Raw genomic sequence first — 10,073 nt, 5'->3', positions numbered from 1 at the left:
GCGCGGGCGACGCGCCGCGGACGCGCGCGCTGCGGCGCATCACGCGGCCCGCTGCTGTGCGCGCGCGCTCCGCCCCTGACACCCTCCGCTCATCCTAGTACACCCTTCACTCGTGCGCGTGGCCACTGCGTTTATTTCAGGCACGTTTTAACAAAACCAGTGACAAACGGATATAAAAGTAAGAAAAAGTACCTAACTAAACTCACTGATTTTATTAAAGTCATTGTTATAATGCCATAATTACATACATCCAAATAAACGTGAGTAAATTGGAAAATCACACAACAATACCTGTTTATATTATTATATTCAGCCTAATACACAAAAACCGATCCCCGATACATAGGTCGTAGCCATTATAATTAATAATGATTGTAATACGCATCATAATCCGTTACACATTACTTGTGACGAGCTGATTCATTTAAAATTAATATTGTAACTGGGATATTGTACCTTTCATCACAATTTGCATTGATAACATGAAATCTGAATTAATAATGTCATCATTATGATTAAATGTTATTTAGTAGGTCGGAGTCCGCAATACGAGATTCATAGTAATTTCATTTTTCAAATAAATATAACTAAGGTGAAAAATAAAAATAAAAACTCACCCAAATCATTGTTTCGTTTCAATGTAATTGTACATTAATATACCAGTCATTGAACAAATCTGAAACAAATAAACACAATGTTAAAACCGTCTTTCATTACAATCTGAAAATAGAACGGATAATATTCGGAACGTCGGAAGAACTATTTAATTTCAATTCAATGCGACGCGTCCCCGAGGAACTAGCGGAGTAGGTAATCTCCGGTAATTTTCAAGTTTAATTTTCCTGTAATCATTAAAACCCCAAATTTAGAAAGCGAAATCTGAAGCTCGGCATTAAGTCCCTCGGTAAATTTACTACAGAAAATGTCTTATCCAAAAATCTTCGGCTATGTAAACCTAATCTTAATAATTTCGTAAGCCCGTATAGGAATTGAACATGCGCAGAGCAGCCCGTCCTGAGGCGAGTGGAGCTGGTTGCCAGGCTTAATGATGTCATATTCGAGATAGCTTTTAGGATCCACTTGATAAGACAAAGCCGAGGGCTTGTTACGTCTCGTAAACTACAAGACCGACCGAACATTACATTTTCTTCGCTGAGTTTACTACTAATATTATTATTGTATCGCTTTAATTTTAAACACCTTATTTTTGAAGTGAAAACTTCTTTAGCGGCGTTGAGCACTTTTGTGGGATGGGTAAAAACTGTGAAACTCGCGTCAGATTCTCGTGCTGATCGAAAAACCGTAAGACGGTTGGAGAGTAGTGTTGTAACATCGAAATCGATTAATCGAACAATCGATTGTTTTTTTTTTTATTGTCGATATTTTTTAATCGATTTTTTCGATTAATTAAAAAAACGATATTTTTTTAAATCGATTTTCATAAAAATGGGTTAAAAAAAATAATGCACAACGTTAATAATCAAGTTTTCACTTCTGCCGGCACTCCCGGAGTGCAACCCGTCTTTTTTTTAAAATATAGGTACATATTTTAATATGTCTTGTTAATTTAAATTAACAAACATTACAAAAGTCACGTTGTCTACAATCATGTTTTAATGTACCTAATTAATTTGTAAGTACTGATGGTAATATACGTAGCTTTCAATAGACATAAGTATTTTGACTGGATAAAAGGAACCACACATTACGTATTAGTGTTAATGAGAGGATCCCAACAGCAGGCAAATTAATCACCTATCCCATTCTCATTTAGCCTTAATCAGCTGAAGAGATTCCTCGTCCCGCCGATATAAAGACTGTCAATACACCGATCGAGGAGCGACTCAATAGTCACAAGTGTGCTCGTCAAATTTTACACCGTCGCAAAATATAACGAGATTAAAAGTTAATTAATTTAACGAAACCGTTACCCAATTTGCGTGAAACAAAATATTTAATTATTTATATAAAATTTTCCATTTTCAAAAACACCTGCAAAAATTTCCTCCCGATAACAAATGAGCGTAATTAAAAAGGTTCGCGCGGAATTATTCTCCCTTCACTTTATTAATTTTAGGAAATTATATTTGTGGTGCCCAAATGTGATTGTTGAGTACGGCGAATATTTTTAATCGTTTATTTTACAAAATTTTGCGATGTTTTAAAATTAAATGTAAAGGATTTTGTATTTTTGGATTTAATTAAGGTGCTTCTACTTTGTGAATCCCGTACTTCCTAGTTCCTACTAATATTATGAAGGCGAAAGTTTGTGAGGATGTATGAATGTATGGATGTTTGTTACTCTTTCACGCAAGAACTACTGAATGGATTTTAATAAAACTTTACAATAATATAGCTTATATACATCAGAATAACACATAATATACTACAATTTTAACCGACTTTAAAAAAGGAGGTGGTGTTATGTTCGTTTTTTATGCTCAACGATTACTCCGCCGTTTATGAACCGATTTTTTTTTCTTTTGGTGTATTGGGAATCATCCCTATTTGGTATCATGTTCACAAAAGTGGTGACCTGATGAAGGAATCCATGAGTAATCGAGGGAACTCCTCAAAATTTATATGGACATGTGCTGACTTGTGTGCTGACAACAAGTAAGATTTTGGACCTAGCGACACCCATCTATGGTTCGGAAGCTGCTGGGAGAACTCCTAGTTCTTTATAGATACAAGTTTGAGAGTTTCGGCGTTGATTTAAGAACAGAAAGCATATGCCATGCTAACTGATTTCATCATCATCATCATCACTACCATAAACCATTATGCGGGCTCTACACTCGCGGCGCGAATTGCGGCCGTGATTCTCGTGAACACGATTACAACAAATACAAAGCCGCGAAGCGCAAATAAGAAGCCACGAACTCCACACTCGCGGTTCGCGGTCTTCGCGAGTTTTCGCGCCGCGAGTGTGGAGCCGGCTTTATACCATGCATCGTCCTATTATGTCTTTTAGATCGAGACTCGAGCTTGTCAAGCGATTTTAAAAAATCTATACTAATATTATAAACCTGAAGAGTTTGTTTGTTTTTTTGCTTAAACGCGCTTATCTCAGGAACCACTAGTCCAATTTAAATTAAAAAAATCTTTCAGTGTTAGATATGTCATATTATGTGGATATGATAGTGGCACAGATAGAGTAGACACGTTTATGTCAAACAAACAATTTTTTTGCGGGGAAATGTAAGGTTTCCGTAAAAATCCTAATTTACGCGGGCGAAGCCGCGCGGGACATCTAGTTAAGTTAAGTGGGAGGTATTATAATTTTCATTATTGTAAATTAATATGCCACCATAACATATTATTTGCTATGATTCACTTCCCCGAATTAGCCCGCCTGAAACTTTAATACTTCATTTGACTCCCTTAGGGGTTGAATAAAAAACCCCTTTAGGGAGTGAGCACACTGAGACGGGCCGTGCCGGAGCTCAGCGTGCCGGGGCTCATCGCAAAAATCCGCCTCCATACAATTTGTATCGAAGCGGATGCGCGTATCGCACACTGTGTCGGGGCGGATTTTTGCGATGAGCCCCGGCACGATGAGCCCCGGCACGGCCCGTCTCAGTGTACTCACTCCTTAATGCATTATAATATGAAACACTAGTACGTTTAATCAAACAACTTTACCTTTTATACTGTATTCGCCGGTAACATATTATCTCTTAGCTTGGACCTATTAAATTACATTACGTCTCTATTATTTTCGTATACAGTACACAATTTCTCAAAAAACACATTCATGGCGATGCCAAAAAGTTTTACCCTTAGTGATAATTTATTGATGTTTTTTAAAGCTGACATTGCAGTGCGTATCTGGATATCAGTGTCTGCAACAAAATGCGGGCTGGCAACAAAGATTGTGCGCGTCACGCGAGTGATTGATGCCCGGCCCCCGGCTCTGGCCTCCAGCTATGGCCCCCGGCCCCCGGCCCCCGAGCCGCAACCAAACGGCCGTAAATACCCGCACGCCACAATAAAGAACAAGTGTCACACGTTACGTCACAGGCGCAGCCCCCGAATTTCCAAAACCAATATATTCATAGCCTCGTTTGTCAAGAAAGCGTTGAAAACTAACCTGATATAAAGAAGATAAGTACTGCTTTTACGATTTTTACGGTTCCAAAGCTCAGCCTCGTAATACTTATATCTTGGTCATGTCCGTCCCGTCCTTTGATGTTTGCTCTACAGTCCAAAGATTTTTTTAAAACACTTCATTGCATTGCACAGGTTTTTTAACTAAGTTTACCGAAAAAGCTAAAGCTAGCTAACAGAAGGTAACTTCTTGTTCATTAAAAGCTGTAATATTCGTGCGGCCATGTTGTTCTACTCGGACAGAAGTTTAACAACTTAGTGCTCGTCAGGTATACAAGTTCTGTGTAACAAATAGCTTAGACGCAAGACGCTCGCTCTACATTGGCCGGTGGCCACAAAGAGCGGTCAGACTTCTGCGCTTTGAATTCACTTAATAGCTTTGATGGAATGCAATTATTATGAGCGAAGATCTCTTGACCATGTACTTGAAATAGGTAATAAAAAGGACAGCCCGTTGTTTTCTTCGAGCGCAATGCTAGTTGCATTACACTTCTAAAGTATTAGCAGAAGTGAAAACAAACAGAAGGCGAAGGCATACATTTTCCGCGGGGTAAGAAGATCCGCTTTACAAATTTAAAATATGTCAAATAAGTTTTCAACGCCGCTAATGAAATTTTAAATGGAAATAATCTATAAAAATCTGTACCTGCATTAAATCAAACTATGCTAATGTAATGAATTAATATTGTAACGTATGCAAAAGTTGACGGTGCCGGGTATTATTAAATAATTAATTTAAATATAGAGTCAATACCACAACCATTTAGCTAAAACAAAATGTAACATTCAATTGAATTAGCTCCACATGTCAGGGAGTTTAACATGCCGACATCGAACAGTCTTTAATTGTAAAAAAACACCTCAAATGAAACACAAATATGGCGTCGGTATTGCGTAACTAAAAAATAACAGATCGTTTTCGATCGTACCTGTATATAGAAAATATTATCCATCCTTTAAAAATACGTAAGTCACCTCTACATGCTTAAACCGCTAAATCGATTATGATGAAATTTGAACGCAAGTACTTTATCTCGTAGGATAAGTTTTTGTTTCAAAAAAGAACAACGTGTTGAACTCTGAGAGTATCGCCAAACCTTAACAATTCAACTCTGATGTTCTACTTTCCTTTTCCTTAATTATCCTTCATCAGGTTATATTATTCTGACTCGAGTTTAATATTTTTTGCCCCTCCCAATAAAGGGGCACAACGCCTCTTAATTTTTTTCATAGCACCGCCCCACTGCTGTGGATAGCAAAAAATAGCAAAGGCCCAGGGTCTTACATTTAACTGGCTCTGGCGCATTTCAATTCATTCCAGCAAAATTTCGTCCCAAATAAAAACAATTTCGCACGACACACGAATTTCTACGCAGCAAAGTTGGGGACAAATACTAGTTTGAATATAAGTGGATTACCGGAGTACCGAAGGCGGTGTCGGCGTAAAACGTCGGCTAACAAGTGACATGTTAATCTTTTTCAGCTCGATCGAGCTGCACTCGTCGGAGATAACGCCGCGCCGGATCTTAACCTATCAACAATATAATATATCACAACAAAATATATTCGTAACGAATTCCTTTATATTTTACTCGTATAAAGTCTATTGACATATTTATATATATTGGCTTAGTCACAGACAAAACAAATGAAGTTATTATTAATTAGAATACAATATAGTCACCTAGTAAGCTCACAAATAAAGAAAGTTAAAACTCCACAAATATCCACAAATTAATATTTTTTTAACAACGACTGAAATGCATTTGGCCTATCACTATACACAGAACTAATAAGTTTTTAGGGTTCCGGACCCAAAGGGTAAAAACGGGACCCTATTACTAAGACTTCGATGTCTGTCCGTCTGTCTGTCTGTCTATCTCCAGGCTGTAACTCAAAAAAGGTAATAGCTAGCTGCTAGAGGGTTGAAATTTTCACAGATTATGTATTTCTGTTGCCGCTTTGACAACAAATACATAAATCATATTTAAACTACTTAAATCTAAACTAAACTAAAAGGTAGCTGTCGGTTATGGCTGTACAATGCACACACCGCACAATTAAAGGGAATATTATATATATATATATATATATATATATATATATATATATATATATATATATATATATATATATATATATATATATATATATATATATATATATATATATATATATATATATATATATATATATATATATATGTATATATATATATATATATATATATATATATATATATATATATATATATATATATATATATATATATATACAGACGTACAGACATCGAAGTTCTCAGAAATAGGGTTCCGTTTTTACCCTTTGGATACGGAACCCTAAAAACGATCTATTGATTAATTATTTATGTCGTTAGAGAATTAGGCATTCTTGATCCAGGTGGCTTAGCCAAACAATTTTTTTAAATAAAATAAGGAGGCAAACGAGCAGGGTCACCTGATTTAAAGCAACTACCGTAGCCCATGGACACTTGCGACATTATTGAAGGTGCGTTGCCGGCCTTTGTGTTGTCTTCATGTTCTCTCTGTTTCTTTTTTTAAATTAATATCATCTACAGGTGACCAGCGGGCTATAATGCTCGCTTTGGAGAATCATATTATAAATCATAATATGATTCATATTTTTTTTTAAATCGCAAAATGCAAGTCTGCTTGCAATTCATGTCTAGTAATTCATACTAATTTGACATTTGTCAGTTTGACAGTTTTGACAATTCATTTGCTGAATTGATTGAGAAGAATTGCTAAATTTCCATTTTAGCCCCGCAGAGGGCTGGAGCATATTTTGGCGAGCGGTTTAGCTTGGCTTTACAGCGGGGCAATGTCGCCAGCATTTTAGGCACTCTCCCTAAGGGCAGCAGCCTAGAAGAGAATCTATTTTACATTTAAACAGCTCTTCTTTATTTTTCATCCTAGTAATTTTTAATTTTATTGTATTAGTATAAAGTATTTGTTGTTCAATGTTGTGTAAATACAATGTTACATATCAACAATGTAATGTCGGATAGAAATCATAAAATGTTGCACAGCAGAATCTGAGTATAGGACGCAGGTGTACACACTACACAGTCATTAATTACGTACGTACAAATTCAGCGGAAGTTAGTTAATTGATTAATACAACATCGCGCATGTAGCTCCCGATTTCATTACACCGACACGGGCGACGCTGTACCAATTAAATTAATGGCGAGGTGCGACGCTTCCGATACTGACTTTAACGACTTTCTTAAAGTGGGAATTAAGAGAAGCTGGGAGTATGGGCAGGAGTTTAAATCTATCGGCTAAGCCTCTATAGCCACTCAACCATAGTAATATTATCATTACCTATGTATAGTGTATACGTGTGAAACTAAAAAAGTATATGATAATAATATGATTGATTCGATCGTGCCAAAATGTACGGTTCCCGCGTTATAGATGAATTACATTTCAATGTAACAGGAGGGTAACAGATAGACAAACAGACAGATATAGGAAACTTTACACAATTTTCCAGGTAATGAAAACTTTCAAAAACAATGTAAAACCCAGCCCTTATAGAGATTAAGGATTAGTCAAATACTATACAAATAATCCTTTTCCAGCGCCAAAGAATTGCCATCAAAGACAAAGAAAACATATCAAATAATGTGATTCATAAAATAATATTATGAGAGTTAGTATCGTTGGAGGTTATGACATATGATACATTACAAAGAGTTACTTTATCTCATGATTATTGCCCGAAAACTTTGCTTATTATGAGAGTCAAAGTAGGTGACGATACACAATGACTATACTTCAAGATTTCTGACAACCTTTAAAGTCAGTTCGGTTATTAAAGGTCTACCAGAATCTGATGGCAAAAAGTGAGAAAATAAATTTACTCTAGCAATACTGCGGTAATTGGAATAAAACATTTTGATCCTTTTTTTCCTTATAGTGGCTGATTCTGTATGTGCAAATATAAAAATTTATCAAATGATCAAGGATATTTTTTTAAAATCTGCCATCCAAATTTGCCATCAGATCCTGGTTATTCGTGATACGAGAAACTAACGGCCTATAATTTTATCTCTCTTTTGTAGCTATTCCACAACTATTAGGTTAAATACAAAAGGAAGTAATTTAACCTTTGTATCACTTTCCGCCTAATATAAACCGGTTTAGCCGTTCTCGCGTTTTAGCAAGAGTACCTAACAAATTCTAAAAATCATTTTATTTATACAGTGTGTAACAAAAATAAGTGATAATATTTTAGGGTGTGTACGTGTTACTTGTACAGAGTTCACTGTGAGAGTAGCAGCGCTGAAAGACGAATTTTTTTTTCACCTTTTATATGGGCAAGGGCCCGAGCGTCTCGAGTTTCCCCATACAAAAGTGAAAAAAAATTTTGGTCTTTCAGCGCTGCTATTTTCACAGTGAACTCTCTACAAGGAACACGTACACACCCCAAAGTATTATCACTTATTTTTGTTACACCTTGTATAGATAATAAAAACTTTGAAACCTGGCGTAATATTAAAAAGTTGCGCGAGGACGTAGAATGAAGAGCAAAATGTTGATATGATTTTTATTGCGCTAATAAAAATGATAATAGCATTTTAAAAGTAATAGCATGGGTCGTATTAGAGCAGTTTTCTCGGGGCCATTATAGCGGGCTACTCAGTGATTGATGAAGTTAATTCGCCCCTGTCCGCCGTTCGCCGCCCGCCGTCCGCCGCCCGCCGTGCTCAAATAAAATGTTTCAGTGTTGCACTTTACCCCTACAAAATGTTCTACACATTCAATACAATTCGCTCTCCTACTAAATCTTCTATAGAGAGTCTGCATTATTAGCGCCTCGTCTTTATTGATTGCACTCAAACTTGTAAGTTATAATGTATGCGGAAAACAAATCGTGTACTTCACAAAAACTGTCGTGCCTCCAAAAGTAACGAAAAGAATAACCATTATAGGAGAACAAATAACGTAATTTTCCCCGCATCAATAACTGAAAGCGCCAAAAAAACTTTTCATCAATTTCTCACAAAATAATAGCGAATTCCCTTTGACGGATCATTAATCATTGTCTACAACTCAACTTTTATATGTTCACACAAAATAAGCTATTCAGATTTTCCGGCGAGTCGTTAAATTGAATTGAAATTTAAATCGACTTGAGACAATGTGAAAAATCATCGCCTCGATATTATTCATATTTTTCCATCAACTGTTTCATCTTTTAATTAAATACTACATTGCCTTTGTTGGCATCAAAGACTTTGATTCCAGTTACAAAGGGGAAATCGTTAATGATGAATTAACGAAGAATCAATTTACAAGGATCAATGTAAAATTATTATTCTATAAGATTCCAAATTTATAATCACTTTTGGAAGTGGCAGCTGCTAATTTTGAGTTTAAACGGTGCAAAGTCCGGTTTTCATAATATATCTAATTATATTTACATTGGGTAAATAAACAAAATAAATGTGCCTATTTGAAGCGGAATCAGCTCCCCCAATATTCGGGAAGAGAACTAAATCTGACGTAACTTGCAGATGGCCGTTCAATCGCTATTGGTTGTAGAAACCACAGATAACAGTATACCTCCATGGTAGAAATTAGTATTAGTTCCAAGCACTCCCACTACTGCTATCAGCGCCAATATGGCGACTTTCAAACATAATTTTTACGTCAAATTTAGTTCCTATCCCTAACACTGGGGGAGCTGATTCCGCTTCAAATAGTCACAAAAAATAGCTGTCATTTCAAAGGATATCATTAGTCCAGCGTACTTGTATAATGGAGGTCAGTGACATAATTATATACACTCAAAAAATATATTTATTAAAAAACGCCATCTATTGACGCCCAGGAATACTAACAACGCGTCGGTTTATTCTCAAAAAACACCATCTAGTTGACGCACAGGAATACTATCATAAAGGTACTAATAAAAAAGTCTAGCCTATCTAG

At 36.1% G+C, this 10,073-nt stretch overlaps 1 long non-coding RNA gene across 1 annotated transcript in view; it reads right to left on the bottom strand.

The window, feature by feature from the left end:
* Positions 1–46: 46 nt before the first annotated feature.
* Positions 47–10,073, bottom strand: part of LOC121727057 — a 61,027-nt gene continuing 51,000 nt past the window's right edge. The window contains exons 2-3 of the long non-coding RNA XR_006035616.1: positions 618–676; positions 47–125 (exon numbers count right to left, since the gene is read on the bottom strand). This is a non-coding gene — a long non-coding RNA (uncharacterized LOC121727057). The remainder of the gene's footprint in view (positions 126–617; positions 677–10,073) is intronic.

The sequence above is a fragment of the Aricia agestis genome, chromosome 1, assembly GCF_905147365.1.
Source record: "Aricia agestis chromosome 1, ilAriAges1.1, whole genome shotgun sequence".
NCBI lineage: Eukaryota > Metazoa > Arthropoda > Insecta > Lepidoptera > Lycaenidae > Aricia > Aricia agestis.
The sequence above is the reverse complement of the archived record's forward strand: the minus strand, read 5'-3'. Positions and strand labels throughout refer to the sequence as shown.